Below are 6,384 nucleotides of genomic sequence, written 5' to 3'. Positions count from 1 at the left end.
AAGAAGAAGAAAACACCGAGATTTACGTGGTTCGGTCAAACCAACTTCGACTCTACATCCATCGGGCACAATAATAACGAGAAATCCACTATATATCAGGAGGAACTACAAGAAGACCACTCAACTCTCGTCTTTCAGTTCTCTCACCCACATACATAATCAACTCTAATATTATCTCAAAAGCCCTCTCCTTACAATCTTTTTGAACGGACAAAGACTACTGCGAAACTCTCGCCTCTCGCACAATATTTCTTGAATTAGGCTACGCCCTTGCTAACCATGAATTACAAGAATATATAGATCTCTCTCTTCTGCCCTTAGGGTTTTCCTCCAACAATAAAAGAATATATATAGGGAAAACCAAACCCTATCTCTAGCCTAACTTTCTAATTAGAATAGAATTCAAACTCCTAATCATGATGAAACTCAAATCTCCTAATCATGATAGATCTCCGACCCTATCTAATTTCTCATGGGTTATACAAAGAATCAAGACACAATCTCAATAGACTATCGATGTTAGTTATGTGAATCTTACAAAAGCCATGTTATTGGAGTTAGTTATAAGTGCTCAATCACCTCGTAAAAAATATATGAAGATTTTGTTTTAGCTAACATTATAAGCATGTTGTCTCCTCTGAGCGTAAAAAAATGTCAAAAATGATTTTCTAACAGCCAACATCTTTTAGTAGAGGAGCTAATGTCAGAGTATGGCCAACACAGCAACACTCTCCATGTGCATGTAGCTACACTGCATAAAGGAGGGTGGTTCAAAGAACGCTCACTAAAATCCCTAATTTCTGAACGCCAAAGTTATATAATTGAAACCAGAACGAAAAGAGATCCATAATTTCATGTGTTTACCCTTGATTAGCCTAGCTTGTTTAGTTTTTATTAGTATTTATTCTTATATAATACCTGAAAATTAAAGCGGTAAAATATGTCAAGAAAAGATCACAATCGCACAAAAATTTCTATACAGTATAGATTGAATATATAATGTATAGTTCTTCTTTTTTACTGTAGTTAATTTCTAGAAATCCTATACTCCTTCGATAAATGTTCCCTTTATAGATTGTATTAAATAATTCATCATGTCCAGGAACTAAGCTAGAGTTTTTAGGATGTTCGTTTGTACAACTTTTTTTTGAGTATAATAAAATATTCATTTGAGTAATTTGTATTTGAGATTATTAGTGTAGGTTTGAACAAGTGAGAATGATGTGAAACAGAATAAGATTTTAGCTCAAAAAGGAGTCATCAGTAAGATGATCACCGAGATGACAAGTATCGATCGTCCGATGATCAAGTTGATCCTTGATGAGAGTTTGTTGGCATCGAGGATATATATATATATATATATATATATATATATATATATATATATATATATATATATATATATATATATATATATATATATATATATATATATATTGGCGGTATGCTTGGTACTAAGCCACAAATTTTGTGCTGGTAGTGAGGTGGCACATCCCTCCCACTCATTCAAATGGGAGTCACATTCACATGGTGTTAGAGAAGGCATGGTATATGCATCCATTTAATATGAGTGGAGGGGATTATACCATCCTCACTACCAAGCACAATTTTTATGCTTTATACCAAACATAACATATTTCTCATATATATATAATTATTATATATATTATATAATATAAATATATAGTATATAATCTATATATAAGATATATCATAGATATATAATCATCGATGGATCATGAAATATTGATGATAGAAGTATCTAGTTGCTTTCTAATCATCAATGACATCATGTCATCATTGATGATCAAGTAATCATCGTTGATCGAATTCGATCGTCAATGATTAACACACTGATTTTAGAATTCAATCTCAGTCTTTCAATTTTTCTAGGATACCCCTTCTCCTATGTCATTTCACACAACTTTTTTAAACTAATTGAGATGGGTGGGGGGAGCTAGAGTTTGAAGCTTTGAAGATTAAATCTCCTTGGATCATCTAACTAAGCTCATTCGATCGCTCTGTCATCATCATTTCGATCATTAGAATTTGTAATCTAGGTGAACAATATTATATAGTGTAGAAGTCCCTTCAAGAGAAGGAGGAGTGGAAGCAGGAATCCATTCTAAACCACTCTAAAATATCTTGTGTTTATGATTTCTCTATGGCTGTGTTTTATTATTTTATTTTTTTCGTTGCATATTTGTGATAATTTTATAATTTGTCAAAATAGTTGTGCAACCATATTCACTCCCCTCTAGGCTTGCATCTCAAATCAGTAACAAAAGTTGTTGATAATTATGATGCTTGAGTTCTAGGTTGCAATAAGTTAAGACTTTGGCTAAGTTTTGGACTGACACGCAAAAGAAAATCCTAAAGTTGATGTTGGGTATCTACTCAAACTCCAAGTTAGGATAGAGTTTTTAATTCTTTGTATAACTTCATGAGAATTACTCAAACTCCAAGTTAGGATAGAGTTTTTAATTCTTTGTATAACTTCATGAGAATTAGATAAGGTTAGGGATCTATTTAATTCTTTGTATAACTTCATGAGAATTAGATAAGGTTAGGGATCTATCATGATTAGGAGTTTAGGTTCTATTATGATTGGGAGTTTGAATCTTATTCTTATTAGGAATTTAGGCTAGAGATAGGGTTTTGATTTCTCTATATATATCCTTTTATTGTTAGAGGAAAAAGAAGAAGGAGATGAAAAAGAAGTGTAGAGAGAAAGAGTGAGAGAGGGTTTGGCTATCATTGTCTGTACAAAAGATTATAATTTGAAGGTAATAGTGGATTGATTTTGATCCCGTGATTTTTTCCTATTGAGGATTTTTCACGTTAAATCTTATGTGATTTTATTTGCTGTGTTTGGTGGTTTTTTTGGGGGGTTTTGCGAGATCTAAAAATCCCTACAAGTGGTATCAAAGTGGGGTTCGACAGTTCGTGGAGATTCAAGATTTGCAACGACATTGGTGGCAACGAACTGTAGCAATAGCACTGTTCACCACGACACTGTAGCGACGGAACTGTTCACGGTGATGCACTGTTCACGGTAATGTAGCGGCGGGGGGGGGAGGGGGGGGGNAGCGGCGGGTACTGTAGCGACGGTAGATTCGACGGTTGAGCTTGATTTATCTTTTGATCAAGGATTTGGAGGAGGATTTTGGTGATCCACGAGTCGTTCCTAGGGTTTTTCGATGTGTTGAGTTCATTTTTAATGTCGGTTTTATCAAATTTAATTTCTACAGGGACTAATTTGAATTTTAATCGTGGTTAGAGGATGATGACTTCTTCAGGTTTGAAGTTTGATATTCTGTTATTCAAAGGTAAGACAAATTTTACAGTATGAAAGTGCACGGTTCAAGATATTCTTGTGTAGCAGGGTGTTGATCAAGTTTTGAAGGAGAAAAAACCTAATGGATTGAAGGATGCTGAATGGAGTTCCATACAAAAAAGGGCGATTAGCACAATTCGTTTGGCACTCGCTCCCGAGATCAAGTATAATATTATGCAATAGACCACACAAAGGGGGCTGTGGGAAAGGCTCGAGGGGATTTATGCGTCAAAGTCGATGATCAATAGATTGTGTTTGAGGATGGAGCTTTATTCGTTGAAGATGGAAAAAGGTACTGCAATTCAAGACCACATCAATGCCTTTAATCAACTAGTTTGCCAACTTATAAATATTGATGAGGAGATTAAAGAAGAGCAGGCGTTACTCCCTTGCCGAAGTCGTACAAGTCGTTAGTTCAGATGATAATTGAAGGGAAGTAGACTTTGAAGTTCGATAATGTGATAGCACTCATACGTGAGAATAAAAGAATGATTGAAAAGGAGAGCGCATCTAATGGTGGTGAGAGTGCACTAGCTTTTGAAGGTTCTAATAAATGGAGAAGTACGGGGAGATGTGATAGTTATCGAGAAAGGTCAAAATATTAGGCCCGAGACGACAGCGAAAAGGAGTGCTATTATTACGGAGAGAATGGTCACATTCAGTTCAGATATTCCCAGATGCGTGATGATTTGAAGAGTATTAGACAGATGAAGCTTCAAGAAAATAGAAAGAAAACGGACTCCTTAGTGGTTGTGTGTGATGAAGATGTGGTTTTATTGATGTAGTGTACAGGTACTGATGCGAGTAACACTTGGGTGCTAGATTCTGCAGCCTCTATACACGTTTGCAACAATAAAATTATTTTAATACATTGAAGATAGATGAAGAATTTGGCGGCGTGATTGTTGGAAATAACGAGAAGATGAAGGTTGAAGGTGTTGGAAGTGTTCGTCTCAAGCTTCACACTGGGAAGGTCGAAATTCTTCATCATGTGAGATATGTGTCGACATGTGGTGCTAATTTAATTTCGTTGGGTGAGATGGCATCACGTGGGTACAAGTATGTGGGTGAAGAAGAATGGTGCAATGTGTATAGAGATGGTGATTTGATTTTGCGAGGGAGGAAGAATAGCAATCATATTTGCTATTTAGATAGGCGACCCGTTAATGGTGCAGATTACTTTTCTCAGACTCTTGTCCACAAGGGAGAGGTGAAGAACAAGAAAAAGAGAGTGAGTTTTTCTGAAGTTGTTGAGACACTTAGAGATTTTTCGTCGAGGGAAGATATGTTGGGTATCTACTCAAACTCCAAGTTAGAATAGAGTTTTTAATTCTTTGTATAACTTCATGAGAATTAGATAAGATTAGGGATCTATCATGATTGGGAGTTTAGGTTCCATCATGATTGGGAGCTTGAATCTTATTCTTATTAGGAAGTTAGGCTAGAGATAGGGTTTTGGTTTCTCTATATATATTCCTTCTATTGTTAGAGGAAAAAGAAGAAGGAGAAGAAGAAGAAGTGTAGAGAGAAAGAGTAAGAGAGGGTTTGACAGTCTTTATCCATGCAAAAGATTATAATTTGAAGATGATAGTGGATTGATTTTGATCCCGTGGTTTTTCCCTGTTGAGGATTTTCCTTAAATATTGTATGATTTTATTTGCTGCGTTTGGTGGTTTTTTTGGGGGTTATTGTGAGATCTAAAAATCCCTACAGTTGGACTTTATTGCTAAACTGTGCAAATAATCAATGCTGAAAGGGAGCATAATGCTGTACAAAAGTTCACTCCTTACCTGTTTCTTACTAGGCTAAATTTAATGACCAAAAAAATAAAATAAAAAGTATAATAATGGATAAAAATTGTGTTAGCCTACGAATTATGCAGATAGGTTGTGGTTATCCGAGTCATCATTGTTGCATCCAGTTTTTCATGTGACAATGCTGAAAAGGAAGGTAGGTGATTCTAGCTTGATTGTTGGTGAATTACCCTTATTTGATTTAGAGGCATATGAGGCTGATGCCTAAGGAGGCGATTCGCTAAAGGAGTTGGATGAAAAGACATACTAAGGAAAGGATTTGGTAGGTGTTGATACACTAGAAGGGTTTATCTATGGATGAGGCCACATGGGAGGATTATGACAAGCTTAGGAAGATATTTCCAGAATTTACATTTGAGGACAAGTGCAGTTTCAAAGGAGGGGAGAATGAGATGATTCTTGAGCTTACATTGCATAAGGGGGTGTTTGGTTCAATTTCTAGAAATTATAGGAAATGTTTTCCACCTAAAATATGATTTCCTTGTATTTCTTAAAAAAATTATAGGAAAAGTTTTGAGAAATCAAAAAGTACCAATTTTCTTGTTTTTTGTACTTTGCTTGTTTGGTTCAAAACAAGAAAATAGCTCATAACTTTATAGAAAATAACAAGATTTGGTAGGTTTTTAATTAAATATGGTATGTGTCAGATTTCTGGTGATTTCCTCTCATTTTGAAAGGAAATTGCTTTTTGTAAAATTTGGTAGGTTTTGATATTTTATAGAAAATATTTCTGTAAATTTTTTGTTAAACCAAACACAATTTACAGAAATCTCTGGAAAACTTTTAATTACAAATTTGCCATTGTCAGATGTTTTGAGAAAAGTTTTCTCAAAAAGTGTGCAACCAAACAGCCCCTAAGAGTACCGGATAGGGTGATTCATGATTACAAGAGTTTGCATAAGATTGGAATTTGAGTCAAAGCAGGAGTCTATTAGAATTATCTTTTTATTAGAAAAATTTAAGTCTGTTAGGAATTATTTTTTTACGAAGAATTGATTAGAAAGTTTTCATTGTATCTTAATGCTATATATAGTCAGTTCCATTAGGGTAAGACAGGTAAGGATTTGTATGATTTTCTTGATGAAGAGTTTATCAATAAAATTCGACTCTTGATTGAGATTGCTTTAGAGTAATTCGGAATTCATGTTGAATCATCTTGGAAATGATTTTTTTAGTTCAATTAGATTATGATTGGATCATTGTTTTTTCTTAGGAGAGGATCTTACCCACCCC

Source organism: Asparagus officinalis, chromosome 8 (assembly GCF_001876935.1).
Source record: "Asparagus officinalis chromosome 8, Aspof.V1, whole genome shotgun sequence".
Lineage (NCBI taxonomy): Eukaryota > Viridiplantae > Streptophyta > Magnoliopsida > Asparagales > Asparagaceae > Asparagus > Asparagus officinalis.
Note: the sequence above shows the minus strand (reverse complement) of the source record.